This window comes from Barbus barbus, assembly GCF_936440315.1.
Source record: "Barbus barbus genome assembly, chromosome: 42".
Lineage (NCBI taxonomy): Eukaryota > Metazoa > Chordata > Actinopteri > Cypriniformes > Cyprinidae > Barbus > Barbus barbus.
This window is the reverse complement of record NC_136720.1, coordinates 4,828,748-4,854,738: the sequence shown is the minus strand read 5'-3', so window position 1 is coordinate 4,854,738 and position 25,991 is coordinate 4,828,748. Positions and strand designations below refer to the sequence as shown.

The window sequence follows — 25,991 nt, the reverse complement described above, 5'->3', positions numbered from 1 at the left end:
ATGAAACGCTAAAATGTTCCAGTGATATTAATGACGGTTATTTTGAGTTGAGCGCATCTGCTGATGAGTAAGAGAGACTAATTTTAGTGAATTATAAAAGTTTAGGAACAGATAAGGGTCTTAGCCTCAGTAAAATAATAATAATACAGCTCTGCCATAATTTATTTAAAATACATTTATTTCATACTAAGTAAAATTAAAATCATTAATATATTTATTGACGTATCACTTACAGATAGGCGGATAAAATGATAGTTTATCTCCATTTGGAGTATTTTGTTATTGCACAATGCACATTTCTTAACATAATGTGTTTTAATATCACTATGAATAAGAATGGCATGATCTTAAATTCAGTATATTTAAAGTGTACCTGAAGTATATCTTTAGTATACTTAAGCGCTACTTCCACACAATTATTTAAATTTCATTTAAGTGCATTAAGCACAAAACGAGTTGTTCTGATATAGCAGACTTTAGTGTACAATTGTAGGATATTTTTAAATTAAATGTGTAGTTTTTAATCAAACAACATAACAAAAACACAGGATATAAGTATAAACACACCATTCTTTTCCAAAAAAAATATATTTTATTTTAGTGCTCCACAACATAATTGCATATTTTGTGTGTGTATGTATATTTATTTATAAAGTATAACAATAAACAGGTTAAACACTGATTCAGTAACTTTGCCATTGGGTTTACCACCATTTACTTCTTATAACCCCCACCCCCAGCTCTTCCTGGAGCATGTTTCAAGTGTTCCGCCATTGCTACGTCAATTTCCAAGTCAGTAGCATTTGGGCTCCACCTCTTCACAGCATCTGAGGGAAGAGAATATGAATGTAAAAAGCAAGAAGTTAAACAAGCACTTATTTAGAAAGTGTTTTTGTTTATCAAACGAATTATACAATGCAGTCGAACAAGACTTCAAAATTCAAAATGAAGACTTAATTCATGACACAGGATGTTGATTTCATACATGTCCACATATGAGTACACTGGGACTAAAAACATGTTTATTATGCGTTTGGACATTTCTGATAAAAATAGGTCTTTTAAATAAATAAGACACAAGGAACATACAATGTGTGTCACAAATGACCTTGTATTATATTATATAAAGGTGTAGCCTTGAATGCCTTCTTTTCCAGCTGGCCACCACCCCTCATGTTGAATTTTGCCATTAAGGCATTTGACATGATTCTGAGAAATAAACAATTCAGGATTTACTTCATAATATTAAAATGCATTGCAAATTAGCAGTACTGTGCAGCTTGCCAGTTGCATGCAGTGTTAAAACATACACTTTCACAACCACTAGTCTATCATGTAATAAGTGCTCTGTCCCTATCCAAAGTTTTTGTGACACGTAATGACTCATTCATTTCTTACACTAACATTATGGTTTTTGTATCTTGTTTAAAGTCCTACGAACAGCCTGATTTAGCACAGACATTAAAACTTCAACACAAAAACTGGCAATTATATAAGTAGATATAATGTGTGACAGAATTATAGTATTATCAAAGGTTGAGGTCATTATTGTAGCTACTGTTATTTTTGTCATTTTTTTCTGAAATATGACACAGCTAAACACACAAACAATGCTAGGTAAATACATATCTGTTCATGACTTTGTTTACACAGTCTCTGACTGACATTCCGCCAACTCTGGACAGTTGCTGAACCTAAAAGTGACACCACAAACAAAAGAAATGTAATATGATATTTAAATAACACTTATCTGTGTGTGCACGTACATATGCATTTATGTATATCTGGAAATATACCCAAAATCCTCATCACATTTTAAACTTACACAGATCCACTTCTTTTGGTCATCTTTCATGCACTCTTCAAAGGATTTCAGGTCACTTTCAGACTCTAGTCTCGTAAACGATGATGACGACTTTCCAGGGTCAAGAATGGCAGCAAGTTGCTGAAGTTCCTCTTTTAGGCCAAACAGCAGGCTAAACACTTTCCTTTGGAATCCTGATAGAGAAATCATTACATTAACATGTATTTTACACGTATCTGGACACTTGAGTACTTAAAGCACAAAATTTAATATGAGACTTGCAGTCACACTGCGTCTCCACTTTATTTGATAGTCAGAGGACATGTTTAGCAAATCTAAAATGACAAAATACTTTTAAAGCACTTATTGAAGTCAGCCATGTTCTAATTAATTTACAGATTTCAGTGAATTATTCTTCAGCTCTATTCTTCAGATTCTACAGTTTTAACATTGCAGTGCCTTTCATTTCATTTATTTTCAGAAATAAACTGTCAGAATGCTACATCTGAGTAGCACTTTTTATTTTAATCTTTAAACATGTTTAATTAACCAATGTGCTCTTGTGTGCTGCATGTCTTTGATATCAAAGTACATATCCATTTAACTACAGTTTTTTTCCTTTTATGCACATTTTTGTTTTTACTGAATCAATTTACCACCAAGAGGTTTGCTTAAGCAAAGTAATCCCACATTTTTCTCAAGAAGTTTTCCTAATAATAAAGAAATATATATATATATACACACACGTGTGTGTGTGTGTGTGTGTGTGTGTGTGTGTGTGTGTGTGTGTGTGTACTATACTAAATATATCATTTTTTATGTATCTCATAACACAAACACACTTTAACATTCTGTGAAAATATTCGAAAGGTGGTTACTTAAATTTTTAAGTTCCATAAACGTTTTATTTTGCCACAGATGAGTTTGTTTTAAGGGTTAAAAAAGGCCCTAGCATTAAACATTACCTTTTAGCATACTAGCTAACTTCAGCCAAACTTAATTTAACTTGACAGTGTGCTTATACTTGCTTTTGGATTTTTGTTCCGAGTAAAACAAGTAAAAATAAAATACATTAATAAAATACCTCAAAATGTACTTACCCACCAGTAAATTTTTAATGATTCGTAAACGCAAAAAAACTCTCCTCGTGTTGTAGAAATACGTTACCGCTCACTCCTCTTCTGGTGTTTTTGGCGGTTTTGCCAAACCAGCATAAAAAGATGCATTACCGCCACCTACTGATCTGGAATGTTGAGTATACAAACTGTCATATCGCGAGATTATCTGCTATAGGGATATCATATCGCGAGATTTGTTACAACATCTTGGCAGCAGTTTTTGCATCCAGCTCAAGACTTTAAATTGTGACTTTATGAATAACGTATGAATAACTTATGGATATAGCCTATATATATTTAATAATTATATAAACAAAATAATGAAATCATATTGTAATGTATGGGAAACTGGTGGAATAATGAGTAAATGCAGTGATTTCACAATTACTTAACTACAGGGGCACTTTGTGAATAGAATTTGACATAAAACAAGATGTAAAACAAACTGAAGTTTTTTTTTTAATAAAGATTTCCGTGCTGGTTTGTATGGGTCTTACTAAATGTTTAAAGGACGTCAGTGGACGACTATTAACAACCTCTTAAGAAACTACTTGGGCACTTAAATAAATTACTGTAGTATGTGAATGTGAATGTGTAAGCACAATGGCTTTTGCATATTTCATAAGGATTTTAAAGAGGTTGACGATGGACTATAAATGCACGTGTAGAAGACGTCACCTGCTGGACGTCCTTTCACAACTGAATCACAACAGGGTATATTTTGAACTACACGCAGCTAAAAGTCAAAGTAACAACTTTACATGCAACCACAGAGAATTGTAGACATGTACAAACGTATTTGAATGCATTTTTAAGAAATATTTTTTGTTACAATTTTTTGCATATTTTGTCGTCCTACCGTGACTATTTTTGGCCAGGGACAGGACGTCGCCGTCGGACCAATGTTTGCTGGGAAGTCATGTACAATTATAATTTCCCTAGATAATTGTTGCATATCGGGCACTTCGCTTTGACAGGACTGCGGACGCGAGCAGGACAAATACTACAGGCTATTCATTCATACAAATTGTTAATTTGTTCCTACGACATATTAATTTGTGGCCACTGTCCAGGTTTCATTAATTTGTTCCCTAGAAAACCCATGAATTTAAATGCGGGAGCAATTTAAGTCATAGTAACGAATTCTTAACTCATCTTTAATTCCCCCCCACATGTTTACCACAGTAAGAGATGCGATTTAAACAACAATAAAATAAACCTGCGAATCTAGAGGGTGAGACAGTGAGGATTCGGGAAAAGAAACAAATAATATTCAATTCGTGACCATCTGGCAAAACAGAACACAAAGCCACGAATGGCTTGATTTAAATGTATGCGCTCGAACAGCATGAATCCGAAAGCATGGTCGCGATGTAACATTTGCCTGCTAACCATTTATTTCTCTTGTTAACAAAGCTTTGTACCTCACTTGTGTCATAATACTCGCATTAAAATGTTTCAAATGGGTAACGGTGTGTTTTGCTGTTGCAACGCCGGTGGTTTTGGAAACGGATCACTGACCCCACGTGCCGTACTTGCGCTTGTTTGGGAACATTTTATTTTAAATCCTGATAATGTCAATTGCAAACATTGCGACGATGTTTTAAAATAAAACAACAAGCACCATGAAACCATTTAAAAATGAGGAATGGGTGAGGAAGCTGGCGTTTTGAGTGGCATTTGCACATCCTGTCATGCCAGTGACTATATGCTATTGCAATAGACGCATTTTGCAGTATTAAGGTTAACGATTAATTAATTAATTGATCGTTAATTTAAACAACGATCGATTGTGGAAATGATCGAAAATTGACATCCCTACTCTGTACACAAATCAAGTACTTGAGTAAAAGTACAGATACGTATGATAAAATACTAAAAAAGTAAAAGTACTGCTTTTTCAACTCGTGTGAACGTACAAAAGTACTCAATTTTTTATGTACTTAAGTAAAGAAGTACTGATAGATTTATTTTGCAATTTGATATAGACTACTTGATTGAATTTTATATTAGCACATATTTTTATAATCCTACTGCTCAAAATACCTGGGATTTTACCAAAATAACCACTATATGGAGTCAAGATATACAGGTGCTGGTCATAAAATTAGAATATCATGAAAAAGTTGATTTATTACAGTAATACCATTCAAAAAGTGAAACTTGTATATTAGATTCATTCATTACACACAGACTGATATATTTCAAATGTTTATTTCCTTTCATTTTGACGATTATAACTGACAACTAATGAAAGTTATAGGGGGAGAGAGCGCAGTTTCGGTCTGTTTCGTGTTGAATATCAGACGCTATCAAGTCTGTTATGTGCAGTATTCCCTCTCTTTTAAAGCGCAAACGAGCAAATATGTCAACATCATCAAAAATAAAAGGAGAATGTCTGTCTCATAAAATTCATCTATGAAAATGCGGTTCTTCATTATCGATCACGAGCTCATCGATGTGATCTAATCTGGCTGCCATCTCTTTTCGACCGTTATTCATGGGCAGAGGCTTCCCTAAATATTTAGTTGGAACGTAGAGTTACGTTTAAACTAAGTTTACTGGTGCAACGCCAAAATATTTAGTAGTGCGTAAGTTGTAACTTAGTGTCTTTTTACGTCGCAACTAGGTTACGTTGTAACTTAAGCACAGCTGGTGCAATCGGCCCCTGGTGAGGTCCTCTATAATGTGCACTCCCAGGAATGTAGTGCTGCTGACTCTTTCCAAGACCGAGCTGTCGATGGTTAGTGGAGGGGTGTTCAACAGAGTTTTCTCCATTAAGTCCTTCACAACCTCCTTTGTCTTCCTCACATTGAGGGCCAGGGCCCGGTTGCATGAAAACCCTTAAGTAAGGGTATCCCTGAAGGGGAAAAGATCCCTGAGGCAAGGGATTTCCTTAAGAGAGTTGCAACAAACGTCTTAACCGTCACCCTTACCTAAGTGTTTATATTAAGCGTTTCACTGTAGTTTCTGGCAGCGCACGGCAACGTGAGCTGCGGTTGCCATAGTTACTCATAACGGACCGCAAAAATAACCTTACAACTACAGCTATAAAATATTTTTGGCGTTATGGAGAGTAATAAAATTACAGAAAACAAAAAAACGTAAACCCAACTGGACTGAGGACGAAAAGGCCATTCTTTTGGAAGAATACGGTAAAAGAAAAAACACCCTGAAGAGTCGATATAACCCATCTATCACTCATTTACACAAGACGAAAGCCTGGCAGGAGATAACGGACAAAATCAATTCAAGAAACCTTGCTGTCAAGCGCACAGTAGAAGAAGTCATGAAGAAGTATGAAAACGTAGTTGTGAGCTCAAGAAAAGAAATAAACAACTATACAAAAGAATCTGGAAAAACCGGTGAGTTACGAGTTACATTTCAATTGATACGTGACTGGATATATTGTGTAAAAAAAGTAGCGCGCCTGGTGTAATACAGTTTAACAAATTGTGTTGTATAAAGGAGGAGGGCCACCACCACAGGATCTGTCCGAGACAGCGAAATTGGTACAAGACATACTTGGGAAGGATTCTCCAACCATAGTCGGTATTGCTGGCGTTCCTCAAAGCAGTTTGGGAGTCAGGTAAAATAACAGATGACACTAATGCAGTTTGTTAAATGTTTTTTGCTTTGAAATATGGTCTCTTTTGTAGTATACAGAGTTGGGTATGTACTAAAATAATAATAATAACAACAACATATTTTTCTTTTTTCAGCATAATCCCCCAAACTGGGAAAATGTTCCAGGAGCGACAAACCCCACCCCTAGCCATCCATCCGCGAGGTTAGCGACAGCTATAGGTTATTAATGACATCTGTGTTGCATTTGATAACAAATAAAAGAGTAAAACAATGTTTTATAATTTGTTAATATTAGGTTAAATAAGTTTTTTTTTTTTTTTCAGACATTCATCTGAGGAGAAAGGATTGGGAAGAGTTACATCAGGGCTTGCTGAACTTCAGCGAGAAGTTCTTTTGCTGCAGAAGAGGAAAGCAGAGTTGGAAATTTCAAAATTAGAAATGGAAAAGGAAAACCTGAATATGCAGAACATAATACTCCAACACAAAATTAACAAACTTGCTGAAGAGGGATTAATAGCTTTACAGCCAATAAGTGAACCATAACACAAACCTTAATCTTTTATTCAAATGATTTGTAATATACAGAAATACATACATACTAGCCTACATAAATATTAATTTTCTCTATATAATAATCCAGTGTGAATTGCTTATTGTAAATGTTTCAATGTCTGTTTTTAATATATAAATAAAAATGTAGTTTCATATTTTGAAGTCTGTTTACATTTACTTTGTTTTGCTATTAACTTATACATATATTTAATTTATACAGCATCTAATCTGGAACTTTATATACAGTTTATTGTAACATATTCAGCCCACTTTAAAAAAAAAATGTTTGCACGAGCATGTCTCGGGTAGCATGTCCCTCCGTTGCATCCTCCGCATCTTGATTTGGCTGCTCTGCTTCATCGGGGTCAGCATGTTCATCCACGAGCACACCAAAGTCTTTTGATATGTTAAAGAGGATGACACATGCAATGATGACTCTCCCTGCTTTTGTTGGTTCCAGACGTAGTTCTCCGTGAAGACAGTGAAATCTCCTTTTAAGCTGGCCAATCGTCCTTTCAATGATTACTCTAGTTTTTGTTAGAGCAGTGTTGTATCGTTCCTGCAATATATATATATATATATATATATATATATAAAAACGAAAGATGACTAAACATGCACAAAAATGATGGCCAATAAGTTACATTAGCCTACTTTAACTCGTCAAAATAAATTAACCATTTTTAAAGTTATTCACGTTAAGTTATAGTCCTACAAATATTTCACTACTTTTATTGATTTATCTAAATAGCTTAAATATGTTATTTAAATAAATTTTACCTGTGCAGCTCCTACTGGATTTCTAAAAGGTGTCATCAGCCATGCACGACAAGGATAGCCGCTGTCCCCCAAAAGTAAGCCCCTGTGTGTTCCATCCTCAAAACTCCGATAAATTTTACTTTCAGACAGCACGCGTGCATCATGGGTACTGCCGGGCCACTCAGCAGTAACATTTGTTATTTTGCTGTCTGGGTCACATATCAGCTGTACATTTATAGAATGGAAATTTTTGCGATTGACAAATTGATCTTCATATAGGTGTGGGGCTTGAATTCGCACATGTGTTCCATCTATCACTCCGCAAACGCGTGGGAAACCAGCAACTGCAAAAAAACGCTCCGCTAATACGTCCTGCTCATCTCTGGAAGGAAATTTGACATATGTGTCAGTTCGGCGACACAGGGCTAAGGCCACTCGATGGACAGCTCTGCAGACAGAGGATTTGTGTACTCTGAAAACATCGCCAATGACAGACTGAAAAGTACCGCAAGCGAAAAACCTTAAAGCAATAAAAACTTGAAGCAGTGCTGGGAGTGCACGACTTCGTCGGGTTTGGTGTTCAAGGTCAGGCTCAAGCGTTGCGGTGAGATGAAGGATTGACTGACGATCAAACCTATATTCTCTCAATAACTGCGCATCATTCATAGTCTCCAATGGATTATTTCGATCGTTAAAAATGCGCCTAGGTACTTGCTCCTCTTCTATGAACATGAAATCAGCCATCGTGCTAGAGTAAAAGATAACTTAAGGGAGCTATTTTGGTCCCTTAATTTTTTAAGGTGAAACGGTTACTAAGGACTTTGTAGCAACGCATAACAGAACTTAAGGGAACACTTAAGCAATTAAGGGAAATACTTAAGTGACAGCCTTAACTTCCCTTAAGTAAGCCCTTAGGGTTTTTTCTTGCAACCCATGTTTCACTAAGGGTACCCTTAACCTTATAATTAAGGGTTTTCTTATCTTAAGGGTTTTCATGCAACCGGGCCCAGGTTGTTAGCACCACACCATTCGGCCAGCTGTGCCACTTTCTCTCTGTAGTGTTTCATCGTTGTTTTTGATGAGGCTTATACCACAGTTTTGTAATCAGAAAACTTGATGTGGTTGGAGCTGAACTTGGCAGTGCAGTTGTGAGTCAGCAGCGTGAAGAGCAGAGGGCTGAGCACAAAGCTCTGTGGGGCACCTGTGTTTAGTGTGGTAGTACAGGAGGTGTTGTGACCAACACGAACTGACTGAAATCTTCTGGTTAAACAGTTCAGGATCTAATTACAGAATGATAAGGTAAGGCCCAGCGAGTTTAGTTTGTTGAGAAGCTGCTGAGTGATTGTGTTGAATGCTGAGCTGAAGTCGATGAACAGCATTCTAACATAAAAAGTCTTTCAGTTCCAGGTGAGTAAGAGCCAGGTGGAGAGTGGAGGACATTGCATCGTCCATAGAACGGTTTGGGTGGTATGCAAACTGGAATGGGTCCAGCGTGTTTGGGAGACTGGACTTGATGTGATGCATGACTAGGGTTGCAAAGGGGACTTTGTCTGGGGAATTTTCGAAATATTCCAAGTTTGAAACTTGCCGGGAAATTTTGGGAATTTATGGGAATTATTTGGAAATTTGGGGAAATTTATCAAACTGTATCATATACAAACATAAATATAAACATTTTGTTTGATCTTAGGCTCACATATATGCAAATTAATACACATTTTAAAAATGAATAAAACTTATGAACAGTGTTTATTCAAAATAAATAATTTCTAACAATATAAGTCTTTATTATATTATATTTTTATTGAGCACATCCTTGTAAAAGTATTAATTTATTACAAAAAAAGAGAAAAGATGCTGACCCCAAACTTTTGAATGGTAATGTATTGTTAAAAAGGATTTATATTTTAAATAAATATTCATTTTTAAAACTCTCTATTCATCAAAGATTCCTGAAAAAAAATAATCACAGGTAATAATAATAATAATAAAATATTAAGCAGCACAACTGTTTTCAAAATTGATAATAAATAAGCATATTAGAATGTCTGAAGAATCATGTGGCACTAAAGACTGGAGTAATGATGATCAAAATTCAGCCTTGCATCACAGAAATACATTATATTTTAAAGTATATTACAACAGAAAACCATTCCCAGATAGCAGACCAACACTGAATCAACATTGAATCAAGTTAGGCTGCATATATATATACGTATTGCGCTAGTTAGGATGGTTAGCTAAACGAGTTGCACCTGTGCCAAATTAGTTGATTATCAGATCGTGCTCCTCCCGAACCTTGTTAATAAAACATCATAAGAAACCGATACAGGTTTGGAACAACATGTGAGTGAATAAATGACAAAATCTTAATTTTTGAGTAAACTAAAGGCCTGTTCACACCAAGAACAATAACTGTAAAGATAACGATAAAGATAAAGTTCTAAAAATCTTTCTCAATATTAAAGAATAGAAGAGTCCACACCACAGCTACAATGATAAACACAGAATCAATATCATTGGAATCACTTTCAGAATTATTTTTTTCCAGTTGATGAATGATAAAAACGGGCCTTAACTAGGGCTGTACAATTCTTGCTAAAATGTGAATCACGATTTTTCTCCATGGGAATTGAGATCACGATTCTCTTACACGATTCTCATTTTTTCAACCAAAATGTATTGCACTCAAGTACAAAAAAACCACAGGACATTCAGTATAATAAAGTGCTGGAGTAACAAAAAATTGTCTCTTTTCTTTATTTTAGACCCCTTAAAGTGAATAATTTTAAAGCTTTAAGTTGTTGAACATAAGAGAACATTAACAATTATAAATAAAAATATTCACATTCACACAGGGCGTCGGTGTCAACGTCTCTCCTTTACTTTGAATGGAGTGGCGTCAAGCGTTGCCGAACTGAATTGTGGGTCCCTTGCATCGCTTTACTGGCGTTCACGCGGCAGAAGTTGAAAACTTTCCAACTTTTCAAGCGCCAACGCAGGCATCAGCCAATCAGATCGCCTTATGCAAATATCTTAGCGCAGACGCTAGCCAAACCCGTTCATGCAGCACCAGAAAAGTATGTGATTGGCTGTTATCACTATGACGGCGCGTCAGCACCAAGCTTCAGACACGCCCTCCGTCAAGCATTGATGCTGACGCCTCGTTGAAGCAGCGCTGCGCAGAATGATCACCGTATGACATCAAAGTACCGCAAAGCTCTAAACTAAACAAAAGCGATCCATGTGTCTTACAGCTCTATTGTGGCTGTGGTGTCATGTGACGCACCGCTGCTGGAACGCACTGCCGGACAGCAACCACATGCAGTGTGAACGCTCTAATCCATTAACATGGGTGCAGAACAAAATATGCACCGCATAAGCACTGCATACGGAGTATGTGTGAAACGCGTGACGCGACGCCATGGAAACAGTAAGGCGATACTTTCTAAAATAACGATTGCTCAGAAAAAACTCAGCTCAGCTAGAATATTTTAAGCTCACTTGTGAAAGGGATAAAATAGGTGTTTCTGGCATGTTTTTCATTATTTTGCTTATGCATAAGTATGTAAGCTGAAAGTACACTAATAAAGTATTTTTAATGATAATGTACAAACTGAACTGTTTAGGTAACAATACAAAAACACATTTAGTACTCCCATCCCAAAATGTTTGTATCCCACAGGATACAAAAAACAAACAAACACAAATGTTTAGTGTTAAGAAAACAAGCCATATTTCTTGAATGTTACTCACCCTTGAATCACGATGAGGAGCATACTTCAGGGTTTCTGCAATGTATTCCTCAAACACCTTGACTTGTACCTTCGGGTGAATCCTTTGACAAGCCTCTAAACAGAAGTTTACAACATCTTAGTAAAGTACTACAGTAAAAATGTTTGGAAAACCAATATATGGTGCTCAAAGACAAAAAATATACACGTCATGACATTTTTAAAAAACCTTTGTCCCCATTTACAACTTACTTTAACATTTGCTAGATACAGGTGTAAACAATGTCTCAAATTACGATCAGACCACATGAAAGCAGCCACAAATGCATGATGTCACTGACTACATTGCACTGTAGGGCTGTGTGCAAAGTAGCAATACAAAGCTGTATTGTCACACTGAATACCTCAGTGTCATGTATTAAAATTGTTTAATGCACAGCTAGCCCTAGATTATGCTGTTGTACCATGGTCATTTGCTAGCTTTGAAAATTAAAGATGTTAATGATGTTTGCAGTGCAATATTTAACTGGCAGAGTAAAAATTATGTTCATTTTCATCAGTTACAGATCGTTAGATCTAACATTTTGCCCACTTTAAATCAGACACCGAGATAAAGTAGTGTGTAAGAATTGTTTTTGTTTAATGAATGAAATATAGTATTTGAATTGTCAAGAAAGACAGATTTGTACATGTGTTTGTTTAGGGTCTCTCTCTATTAACCAGTCCCACCAGGATTTCACAATTTGTTTTGGTGAATTTTGCTATCCAAATGCCTGATTGATTTTGTGGTAGTAATTTCCAATTTTTTTTTATAATTATAATAATAACACATTTATCAGATTGTATTATGTTAGATTCGCAATAGTCTTACATGACACAAAGACTAAACAAAATGTATGACGTTTCTTTGTTTTGCTAAGAAACAAATGAAAACAGGACAAATAAGTACAATATAAAGGTAGATGAAAACTATTATTTTTGCTTCTGCTGCTACTGTCGTTTAATGAATTTTAAGAAACTACAATAGGCTTACAGCTGGGGTGCTTAAACTTTTTTTACCACGTACTGGTCACGCTTTGAAAATATTGTCGCAGACCGGGGGGATTACAGGCCTGAAATTAAAATTATTAAGACTTTTAGACAGTTATATACCATTATCAGCACATGTTGAAGTAGATTCGTCTCTAAGGGTGTTTTCACATATAGTTCGTTTTAAGAGAACCAAACCCAGTTCACTTAAAGTGAACCAGAAAGGGAACCAGCCGAAAGTGACCTCAGTCCTTTTGGTGTTTACAATCTAGTGGACTCAAAAGAGAACCCAGTTCTTTTTTTGGTCCTCTTCAGCAATGAAGAGATCTCAGACCCTTTCTTGTTCACACCACGACTTTATAAGAACTCAGACCCCAGCTTTCTTTGCAGCAGTGGATTTTGGGTATTCAAGATGGCGTCTTCACATGTTGTCATCACATGGATGTGGCACATTTTGAAGCAGATGACAAACAGAGAAAGAGTCAGACAAAGCAGAACTAAAGGAAAGCATCTGAAAAATTGGAAAAGGAAAAGGATAGCAACTAAAAAGAGAATTTTCTTCCAACACTTTCAACAGCTGCTGCTGCTTGCCACAGGACTGCTTGTGACGTTTCAGCTTTCATTTGAACGGTTAGTATAGAAAAGTTTCATAAACAGAAAACTACATAATTACATATTGTCGTTTGAACTGTAATAATTTTATTCATTTATTACTATATAGTTTTGTTGTTATTATCAGTGCAAAGTAGGCCAATTTAAGTGTTATAATTCACAGAAAGAGGTGAAATGCTGGAGTCTGACCTACTGGAAAATTTGGAAGATGAAGTGGACATCGAAATGGGTGAAGAAGAGCTGCCAATCCCTGATCATGTCACTGGTCAAGATATTCGCACAGCTTTAACAACACATTTCAGACAAATTTAAGGGAACATTGTGTAAAGTTAATCCAACTTCCTTTGATCTCAGATAAGATAGTTACAGTTGAATGTTAAAATGTTTCTTTGTTCATATCATTTTTTTTTTAATTCACAATAGGATGCATTTCATTGTTTTAGGGATTGTTTCTTTTTCAAAGAAATTATATAATAAAAGACAACAGAATTGTTTTGTATTATTCCAGTTAAGTTGTTTATTATTATTTATTTTTGGAAAAATGTAACAAGTGACTTCTGAACAGAATATTTTCAACGTCTGAACATTACATCTGTAAATAATATAATCACAAAAAATAAAGTGCTTAGTTAAACTTCAAGCATTACTGTGTTGTGTTTGTCAATACAAAAAAAAATTTGATTCAAAACCATATCTGAAAATATTTCAGATACTATGCCTGTATTAAAAAAAAGAACATTCAAATGTCTTCTCTTACAAAGAAAATATGGTTTCTGGTTTCTTATGTGCATATGGTGAAACATTTGTAATGCAGCAACAAAAACAAAAATGTTTTCAAAAACTAACATGAGCTGCATGAACAACAACAATCCAGTGAACAAGACATATTTCAGTGGAATTTGTTTATCTCATGTAAAACTGATGAGAGTGGCACTTCAGTAGAAGCATCAGTGGAAACTTCCTGGTTATACACTGGAAATCCTTGACTTGACTGGTGATCACGGGTGAGTGTGTGAAGTGTGGTTGACTGCTCTGTTGCATAGATTGAAGCAGAGAAAGGTGTTTGACTAGGTGCAGTATGGGTTGATGCACTAATCACTTGGGCAAACATACGCAACATAGCTTGGTCATGCTCCATCTGGGTCTGCCGACGCCTTTCTTCCAACTCCATTTGCAATCTGAAGCGTTCTCGCTCCAGTTCAACCTCTCTGCGGTGTCGTTCCTCCTCTTCAGCGGCAAAGAGCTCAAAGTAATGTCTTTGTTGGTCAATTATGCTACTTAGCATAGATGTCACCTCTGTGGTGCTGGAACGTCGGGTTGGTCGTTTTTCAACTGAATGCAGATGTGTACGTCTTGGAGTGTCTGCTGTAATCATTTGATCGTCATGATTGCTGTTGCTTTCACTCGCACTACTGTTTTCATTAACAGTGCTGCATCTCTCCATTTCTGAAAGGCACAAATTACAGAAAAATAAGCAGTGGATAACTGATCAAAAGAACTGATCTCATCACTCTATTTGTTCAACTTAAATCAACCTCATTTGATACTGTAATCTTCATGTCCGCTATACATCTTTTGTAGCTCACAATAATAAAAACACATTACAATAAGGTTCTATTAATTACGATTGGTTATACATTTAGATATCATGAACTGAACAGCATTTATTATAATAAAATAGTAATATACGTCTGAAAGAAGAAAGTCATATACACCTAGGATGGCTTGAGAGTGCGTAAATGAGGTAATTTGCATTTTCGGGTGAACTGTCCCTTTAATGAGTGTAGGTAGCAAACTTATATTAATAAATGCAACCATTGTAAATAGTTCTATGAATATGGACTCGTCAATAGTAAATCCCATAGTGTTAATATATTATAAGCATTTACATATGGATGCAAAATTATTCCCTTACCTTGTTCTTCTTCATTTTCCATATCCACACTTCCACCTTCGACAACATTTGTGGGGCAAGCACAAGCGCTTGCACCCAAAATTTCATCCAAATCTTCGTAGAAGGGACAGAAATCCTTTATTTCCGCGGACTCTCCACTTCGGCGGATTTTGTCCCGGGTGCTCATGTACTTCTGACGAAGTTTTTTGACTTTAACGCGGCATTGTAGCGCGGTTCTGTTATATCCCCTTTCCTTCATTTTTTGGGCAAATAAAAGAAACACTTTTATGTTTTTATGGGTTGAGGAGAGTTGGCGTTTAATGTAATCATCTTTCCAAATTTCAATAAGTGCACAACTCTCCTCCTGGGACCACACAACCCCGCGACCTGCCATGGTGAAAAGTTTTTTTCTGTTTTTACAGCAGTGACGTAACATGGCTGCAGGTATGGCAAGCCTCCAGGTACAAATGTCGAAACGAAACGCAAAGCGGACCGGGATCTCATTACTTTCGCATATCATGAAGATATCGAACCGCAAACGGACCCACAAACGAACCGTACTCAGACCACCTCCGGAGGTGGTCTGAGTACGGTTCGCTTTTGGGTCCTTTTAGGGGGGTCTGAGATCACATGGTTTGTTCACATATACACGCTGAACCGCTCCGAGAGCGTTTGAAAGGGTTAAACGAACTAGGTGTGAAAACACCCTAAGGGAATATGCGCCGTGAATGCAGCGTTGGAAAACTGTCCGTTTTTTTTTTACTTTCACTTTCTGTATAGTGAATTGACTGAAGTTAAGACGTTTGTGCAACTATGAACTATAACTATTGCGCAAAGTTTGTTATTCATTGTCTTGCCTTTGTGGTTTAAAACAGAAATACTTCCAATATTGCAACGCACCCTCAAACCCCCATGCGTATGTATCTTAAATGCAGGGAGACGTAAAAGAGGAATCAACTCGGTATGCCACATTGTCTGAAACAGGTCTCTATGTCTGTGCGCACTTCGGGTGTGTGCGAGAACAGCGTGTAGGTAACGAATTGAGTTCTGTTTCATTTCTTCTTCTTGTGGTTTTAAATACCTTGAACGTGTAAATTGGCAAATTAATCTGTGAATCACATTGCCAAAGGTTTGGTCTTGACCTGGGGTGTGTTTCCTGAAAGCAACTATGGTCGGAAGTTTCGTCGTTACCAATAGAGTTCAATGGAACTAACGACCATAGTTACCTAACAATGCTTTTGGGAAACACACCCCTGGTCCATATGTATCATGGATCAACTGCGATCCGTTTAAAATAATACATTACAGCTATAGTAAAATTTGGTATATTTCAGTTAATAATTATAATTCAGTGTTTTTTTTTTTTGCAAGATCTTCATTTTTGCAATTATTTTGCGGTGAAATGGCAAATTATGCAGGATCATGACAAATGCGACATGTAGCTGATTTTGAACTGGAGGGTCTGATTAACAACATTTAATTACCGTTTAATTACTTCAAAATAGCAATGTAACCCTCTAGCTACTGAGTAATATAATGCAGTGACTCAGTAGCAAAGATATTTTGTTACTAAATTTTGCGGGGAAGCATTGATGACAAGTTTTAGTGCTCCTGATTGTTTGTGTGTGTGGGCAGCATGATCCCTACTCTGTGTGTTCATGTGTCTTGGCAGATCTGGTCACTGAAAATTCATCTTAAAATGCAGCGAGAGTGTTACAAAACGTAATACTTACGAATGATCACACTGCAAATGTCAAGGTCTTGAAATTTTTTTTTCCCCTTCCTTCCCTTCATGCTGTACTGCGACCAAAGGCTGTTTACTCCCACTGTCCGCAGTACCCTGCGGATGGCGTCTCCAGGGGTTCTGCCTCCAAGGAGGCTCAAGTAATGGACCTGTAAAAAAAAAAAAAAAAAAATTATTACTTTGGGACAGATAGCTACTTCCATTCCTAATCCATGTATCACTGTGGACACCTGCATTTTAAAAAGTAAGCTTGAGACTAGTAAGAAAACTACCATGTTTTCCTGGAAAACAAGGTTCACCAGGTTAAGTCACATCAGTGTATAAGTTGCATTTTATTATTAAACTACTAGTCAGAAAAAAGCAAAATGCCAAAACATAAAAATAATTATTTATAATGTTTGTAAATGTGTATTTTAATTCTACTCATTTAATGGTATTCAGAACAGAAGAAGACTGAAAAATGAAAACATAAAATAAACAAATAGTGACATTCTTTTATAATCAACATTTTTTTATAAAAGGCAAATGTAAATATACTTATTTAAAGCAAAACTGAAACTGGAAACATTAGCCTAACTCCGTTTGCTTTATTTATTTTCAACAAACCATATTATAGATGCACATTCATCATCAGATAGGAGATATACTAAGCCGCCACTGCATGTGGAGAAGGGTAGTTATTTTTTATTTATTTATTTTTTTACTGTGAACCGTGAGTAATGAGATCTGTTACTCTCTTAGTTTGCTATGCAAACTGATATGTTGTGTGCATATTTATGTGCACTTCACAATAGTTAAATTCACTGTTTTTCATCTTCATGCACAAATCCTCCAATTCCTGTGTGCTCTTGCAAGGATTAACCAGAAACTCAGAAATGTCACTTGGCTGGGTAACACTTCTTAAAAGTGTTTCTATCATTGACAGCTTTTAGTCCATTTTGTCAAGTCGAATGATCATGGCTCGTTCAAGTTTCTTTAACTCTGTGTTGTCTGAAATGTGCAGTTGACATGTTAACATGCAAAAGAGAAGCAGGTCAAAATAACTGTACCTGTCAGAAATGTATCTACATTTATTGATGTACTTTATATAATTTAATATTTAACATTTTCTTCCAAATGTTGAAAAGTTCTGGAGATAGTTTCAGTTAGTTATATTAATAATGTTGCTTTATGGGCAAACATTAATGTTTATGTTTAGTCACAGGAAAATTAATGAATGTACTTAAGACTGCCACTTACATAGACTTACTATATAATATTGACAGCAAAGGAAATGTTACAGAATTACTATAATTAAATATTATATTTGGGTTCCTGTTATAGACCATAAAGATACAGAAAGAGATAAACACAACAGCGGGACCTTTGTTATACACTATATAAAACTGTACATCATGACTGTTCTTTTATAAAATATTATAACATTAAACTGTATATTATTGAATTTTGAGAATATCAGAATAATTTCTGAAGGATCATGTGAGACTAAAGACTGGAGGAATAATTGTTCTTTGATCCCATGAATAAATTACATTTTGAATTATTAAAACGGAAGAGTTACTTAAATCTTAAGTTACTTAACTCCGTAAGTACTTAAATTTTAAGTTGTAATATTATTTCACAACATGACTGTTTTACTGTATTATTGGTCAAATAAATGTTACCTTGGTGAGCAAAAGAGACTTCTTTCAAAAACATTAACAAACCTTATTGGCCAAAAACCTTTGAATGAAAGAAAATTTCTTTAACTTGTACTCACACAAATTGGTTTCCCTGGCTGATGCAGGAACATCTTCAGTCACATCAGCTGAAAATGAGAAATACAATCTCAAGTCTATGAAAATATTATACAATTTTTTGTAAGCTCATAATACATTACACACATACAGTATCTGTTCATTTTATTGTACAAATAAATCATTTTTGCATTTGTACTCTGCTTCAAAAATATAAATGAATTAGACATGCAACGATAACAATTTTGTTTTCCGATTTCTGTTTTTTTTTTTTGTAAGGGTGACCTACCTGATGTAGATTTTTGCCAGTTCAGATTTTCTTTCAAAGAACTAAAATTGACAGCATATACAAACAAATATGTACTTTTCTGCATTTCGAGACGAGTGAGTGTCACTTTTCCGTCGAAGAGAAGAGAGCGAGAATATGCAGCTGACATTATTGCATGCGCCACTGCCAAACGGCTTGAATTCGGAAAGACATGAGATTGACTGGCCAGTCACAGGTCTGGGCCAATCATGTGGAAAATCGTCTGATTCAGATCCCTAACTGGTTTTTGCATCTCTAACATGAACATACAATTGCACAAAAATTGTATAATCATTTAAATCTTGTCCCACCTTCATGTTGAGTTTCCCTGTCAGACAGGGCGGTTTCTGCTTCTTGAGCACTTGGAAAACCTGAAAAACAAAAAATGTGTTTTCTGGCAATTATTTAGGAATGCTTTTTTTGTTATTGAAAAATAAATGGTGGTGTGGCACTCACTTTGTTGAGTGGGAAGTATTTACTGACAAGCAAATAAAGTGACAAAAAACAGTCATGACAATGCTGTATTATCAAAGGATTCTCTTCTCTTTCTTTTCCCAAAAAGAAAGAACAAGTAAACTCACACTTTCTTTGTTCTCCAAAATATTCTGTTCTTGGGGTGACTGAAACAAAATTAAAAACCTCTACATAAATATATAATTGAACACTGAGCACAGCTATGTAATGATGTAACAAAAGATTTTAAACAATTAACTTACATTTAGGTGTGCTTACAATGCGTGTCTTTGGTGGCGGCGAGTCTTCGTCATCACCTAGTTAACAGTTTATAATAATAATGTTACAACATCTCATACCATTAAATTACCCAACCCACTACAATGTCAGTAAAACACTCATATATGTGACTAAATCTTAACTCTGGGCAACTAAATAATGTCTGTCATTAGCCACTGGCTAATAAACTTAGATTTTCATCCCCAGTGTGTGTTAAAGTACAAGTTCAGCATAGATATATTTTCCCCTAATTTTCAGCCTAGATATATTTTCACATAATTTCAATTGAGCTCAAATCATAATTTTTTTATTGACAAAGTACACTATTCCACATGCTGCCCATAGCTGCCCTTCAAACAGACAACTACATATATAATAGAAATAGAAACAAGAATATGTAAAATTTACAGATAAGCATAAAATCATAAAATGAAAGTTTTGTGCTGTGGAATCATAGCACACATCTGACACACACATCTGTCAAATCGCCTTACAGGACGAGCCAAAACATTTATGCTAATGCATGATCTTGAAGATAAAAATAAAGTTAAAGTTATCGCTGTCATGATATCATCACACTAACTGCCTACCCAAATTCTTAATAATATGCACATTATAACAATTATCTACACGGCTAATATCTACATTACGCCTCATGAAATGGCGCGAAGAGTCCTGATAAATTAACATCGTAGGAAAACTCAGGATACCAGTCTAAATGTATGGCATATTGCAGACGATTGTCATCTATAATATACCATACATTTAGATTGGTACCCATAGACAGAAAGCATCGAAGTAATCAAAGATATTTTCAAAACCAACAGGACCTACCATCAAGTGATCGAACCACCGCGAACCCACACAAAATGGCGACAAGTTTTTAGTTTCTGAGATTTTTCCAGAGATTTCGGTTTCATTGGGCGGAACTTATCCTGGATATGCGCATGGAGTGGATTATTATTATTTAATTTATTTATTTAAAGGATAATTAGGATAAATGCCTAAACTGTTGTTTGTCGTTTCGTAACAGTTTATAATGCTTATATATATAAAATTGTCATTTTGTGCAGTACATCATTTCGTGTAATTTGACCCGTCGCAAACCGTGTAGCAAACTTGATTGACAGGCGATCTGAACGCCGAATCCGCCATATTCTGTCCAACAAGTAACAGGAGGAGATTAGATTTACTTCGGTGGATTTAAACTTGAAAAATTATGTTGACGTCGTTCTGCGGTTTAAATAAAATACGTTCTGATGTCCATTCATGTTTTAATTAAATTTTAAGTAAATTAGAAAAAGACGATCGGGTTTTTATTTTGGAAATATATATGGAACAATATAAATAAAATATTGGTTTATTGTTTAAAGAGAACCTTACAACAACATTTTTTGGTTGCATTAGAGCAATTTCTCCTTTGGGAAAACTGAGACTTAATTCAAATTAATTTTAACTGTGGTTTGCCCAGTTTTACCTGTAATGAAAACCCTCTAATTAAAATAAACAGTGATATATTTAGCTGAAAAAATATAAACAGTGTAAACCATGGTAATCAATAAAGCTAAGATGTAATATAAGAAAATAAACCACCCAGACTTACCATTTCTTATGATGTGTGCTGCTCTCTGATGGAGGATTTGGTTGATTCCGTGCACATGGGCATTCACAAAATCAGATTAACACAATTTGAATATAAAAAATATTACTTTTATCATTATTATTGTTGTACTATTTTTTTTATAAATATTTTAATTATTAGTAGTAATTCCAATATTATGTCCTATTAAATTATTAAAAGCATATACAGTAGGGAAAATAGTTTTTTGATCCCCTGCTGATTTTGTGTGTTTGCCCACTGGCAAAGAAATGATCAGTGTATAATTTTAATGGTAGGTTTATTTGAACAGTGAGAGACAGAATAACAACAACAACAACAAAAAATCCAGAAAAACGCATTTAAAAAAAAAAAAGTTATAAATTGATTTGCATTTTAATGAGTGAAATAAGTATTTGATCCCCTATCGATCAGTAAGATTTCTGGCTCCCAGGTGTCTTTTATACAGATATTGAGCTGAGATTAGGAGCAATCTCAGCTCTTTTAAAGGGAGTGCTCCTAATCTCAGTTTGTTACCTGTATAAAAGACACCTGTCCACAGTAGCAATCAATCAATTAGATTCCAAACTCTCCACCATGTCCAAGACCAAAGAGCTGTCCAAGGATGTCAGGGACAAGATTGTAGACCTACACAAAGCTTTGGTAACAACACCAACACCATCCCCACCGTCAAACATGGAGGTGGAAACATTATGCTTTGGGGGTATTTTTCTGCTAAGGGGACAGGACCACTGCACCGCATCAAAGAGACGATGGACGGGGCCATGTACCGTCAAATCTTGGGTGAGAACCTCTTTCTGTCATTGAAAATGGGCCATGAATGGGTATTCCAGCATGACAATGACCCAAAATACACAACCAAGTTAACAAAGGAGTGGCTCAAGAAGAAGCACATTAAGGTCCTGGAGTGGCCTAGCCAGTCTCCAGTCCTTAACCCCAGAGAAAATCTGTGGAGAAAATCAGGTTTGAGATGCCAAACGTCTCAAAACCTTAATGACTTAGAGAGGATCTGCAAAGAGGAGTGGGACAATCCCTCCTGAGATGTGTGCAAACTTGGTGGCCAACTACAAGAAACGTCTGACCTCTGCCAACAAGGGTTTTGCCACCAAGTCAAGTTTTGCGAAGGGGTCAAATACTTATTTCACTCATTAAAATGCAAATCAATTGATAACTTTTTTGAAATGCATTCTTGTTGTTGTTATTCTGTCGCTCACTGTTCAAATAAACCTACCATTAAAATTATAGACTGATTTTTTTTTTCTTTTGTCAGTGGGCAAACGTACAAAATCAGCAGGGGATCGAACAATTATTTTAATTTTCTTTTTGCTTATCCCTTTTCACACCCTTTTTGTAATAATCTATTACATCAGGTTTATTGAAGTCCACTTTTCCTATTAAAAGGAACACGTTTTTCTGATTGTAAGGGACTGCTCTTTAAACACTCCATGATGCAAAAGAACAGTACATAAAACCATGAGGGTGAAGTCACTTCTTATGCAAGCCATCTCAATATTTTCTCTGTACACATTTTTATCAACTTATTTTAATGAGAAACTTAACAAATGTCATGAATGTTTCTCTCAACATGAGAGTGAAGAATGAGAATGTTCATAATTCGAGTATAACATAAGGATGTTCCATAAATGTTGTTTCATGATAACATTATGAAAACATTCAGAAATAATAACATTGTAAGGACATTCTGAGAATGTTGTTCTATCAACATTATAAGAATATTCATCAAGTACAAAAAACATCCTAAAGATGTTGCAAGAACGTTGCTTTAAGAACGTTTTCTATCAACATTATAAGAACATTCATCAAGTACAACTAATGTTCTAAAGACGTTGCAAGAACGTTGCTTTAAGAACGTTTTCTATCAACATTATAAGAACATTCAAGTACAACTAATGTTCTAAAGACGTTGCAAGAACGTTGCTTTAAGAACGTTTTCTATCAACATTATAAGAACATTCATCAAGTACAAATAACGTCCTAAAGACGTTCCAAGAACATTGTTCTAAGAACGTTTTCTCTCAACATTAGAAGAACATTCAAGTACAACTAATGTTCTAAAGACGTTGCAAGAACGTTGTTTTAAGAACGTTTTCTATCAACATTATAAGAACATTCATCAAGTACAACTAATGTTCTAAAGACGTTGCAAGAACGTTGCTTTAAGAACGTTTTCTATCAACATTATAAGAACATTCATCAAGTACAACTAATGTTCTAAAGACGTTGCAAGAACGTTGTTTTAAGAATGTTTTCTATCAACTTTATAAGAACATTCATCAAGTACAAATAACGTCAAAACGTTTTCTCTCAACATTATAAGAACATTCATCAAGTACAACTAATGTTCTAAAGACGTTGCAAGAACGTTGTTTTAAGAATGTTTTCTATCAACTTTATAAGAACATTCATCAAGTACAAATAACGTCCTAAAGACGTTCCAAGAACATTGTTCTAAGAACGTTTTCTCTCAACATTACAAGAACGTTCCAAAAACATTATTTTAGTAACGTTTTATACTAACATTTACACAACTTTTAAAGAACGTTACTGAATGTTCTGAGAACGTTCCCTGTTAGCTGGGAACAGGCCTGATTATAATTTGCGTTTTATTTTATAATTGTATACAATTTCAAAAATAAAACACAAATTACCATGGCATATGTAAAACTGTGTCCTCTATCCTAATTGTATAGCTGCTTATATTTTATGATTTTTATGTTGCTCTGCTCTGAATATCTTAAAATTGAAAGGATTTGCTGCAACGCAATTTTTTCTGATATTATTTATTAGCCTATTATTATAATTTTTTAATCAATGCAGCAAATGCTTTAAAACCGCTTTAAAGATTACTTTATTGCATTCAGATGCTTTTAAAGAACTTCTACATTTTATGGGTAGTTTGAATGTAAAACATTGTCATGAATTTGCTGTATTCCCATTCGTAAAATACAAATGAATTGTTGTAGGTTAACTGTCACGGTTCACTAATCCATTGCTTTCTCCTCGTCTCGTGTCAGTGTTGTCATGTTGTGTGTAGGTGCTTGTGGGCGTGACCTGCCCATATTGTATATTTTGTTTACTCACTATAACATTATCTTATTCAAAATAATAGACATGTTTAAAAATGTAATACATGTACTGCCAATGCAAGGTGTGATATCCTACTATTAATGGTCTTGGAGTGCCATCTACTGGTCATACTGAGTATAAAATGTTTTGAGGGATGTGCGACGGTCAAGGGTACAGGTGTTGCCTGTGAATTTAGAATAACCCGAGGAACTTTGGGTGACTTCCAGAATATGACAAATACGTGTAAACAACTGTGATGAATGTCTTCTGGGAGCACTGCCAACCAATGGGAGTAGAAAAAGAACTTTTACTTTTTAAAAAATGGCGAATATGAACGGATGACACCATTAGAATTTAGACCAGGTGGACTAGTAATTAAATGTGGTAAAATAGACAAGGCCAAATAAGAAAAACAGGAACTACCAAATATGGGCAATAAAAAGCATATATATCCTGTACTGACACTCACAAAACTGAGAAGCAGTTTGATGTGGCGGCTGTGTTCTCGGCTTTGTTATCTTGTTATAATAAAGTCTTTTCTTTCACATTTGAAACTCTGCTGTTTTGAGCCTTTCTAATTGCACCAACTGAGATCCAGACTAGACAACTCCGGCGTGCCACGACATAGCTTGGCGTCACGAACAGGATTGGATTGGGGCCCCGGCGTCCTGAAGGACCGTTGCAGGGGACCTGAGTTAACACGCAAACAATCCGAAAATTAACGAGGCCTCAGGTAAGCTAATTTTGCTTATATATATTGGTTATAAGATTGTTTGCGTGGTTGACTGGGGTGGCGCCTGTGATGGTGGTTTAGGGATAGGGCCTCACCAATCAACGAATTTAAAATAATAAAGTAAACAAGGTGCGTATAAGATTGATGAGTTTCAAGTGTTAAAGAATACGCCCATTAGTTAAAAGAGCACAGATGGTGCCAATATAAAGTAGTAGTGAAAAAGCCTAGTGAAGAAGGGCAAGTGTGAGCGTCTAGTTAAGAGGGGCGCTGGATGCCGGCAAACGCCTAGTTGAGAGGCGTTGAACCTGTGGTTACCGGCCCTGAGAGAGAGGGCGCTGCTCGGACAGGTTGTTTGCAAACGGGACCTTTGGTCTGTGTTCGTTATATGTTATATGTTATATGTGAGTGTTGGTACACTTGAGCAATATATGTTTGTCTGAAATTGCAATTGCACGGTTATTTGATAGAACTGCAGAGAAAAATCACTTTAACTATTGAAAGAGAATATATTGAATGGAATATATTAGAATAATAAAAGTTGTAAGAACTAAAAACACTCCAAAAAATTGGCTGTGTCGCTTGTTTGGACATTCTCCACAGTGTCGACGCTGTGATCCAAATTGTGAGACTAAATTGTTGATAAAGAGAGAGAAGAATTAATTAACCTTTGTGGAAAGAGAGAAAAGACAGTTGAGCTCTGACTCTTTGAGCAGGAGAGAAGGAGGAAAAAAGGCCGGCTGCAGCTGTGTTTGTGTGAACTGATAAGAGTGTGTGTGTGAGAGCTCGAGCAGTGTGTGTGTGTGTGAGAAGGAAGGAGAGAGAGAGAGATTCTGTTGTTTTGAGCTTGCCCATACGGAGACTATGAAGCGGACAGAAAAGATAAAACATATTGAATCTAATAACCCTGACTCTGAAGAAAATCAATTTCAAGCAGTGTTAGCACA

General features: G+C 35.6%; 1 long non-coding RNA gene across 1 annotated transcript; it reads right to left on the bottom strand.

The window, feature by feature from the left end:
* Positions 1 to 672: 672 nt before the first annotated feature.
* On the bottom strand, positions 673 to 2,987 carry LOC306861385. The gene is made up of 4 exons (XR_013783468.1): positions 2,905 to 2,987; positions 1,826 to 1,998; positions 1,109 to 1,694; positions 673 to 827 (listed from the first exon to the last, which is right to left on the bottom strand). It is a non-coding gene; the product is annotated as an uncharacterized lncRNA (long non-coding RNA).
* Between the last annotated feature and the right edge of the window lie 23,004 nt (positions 2,988 to 25,991).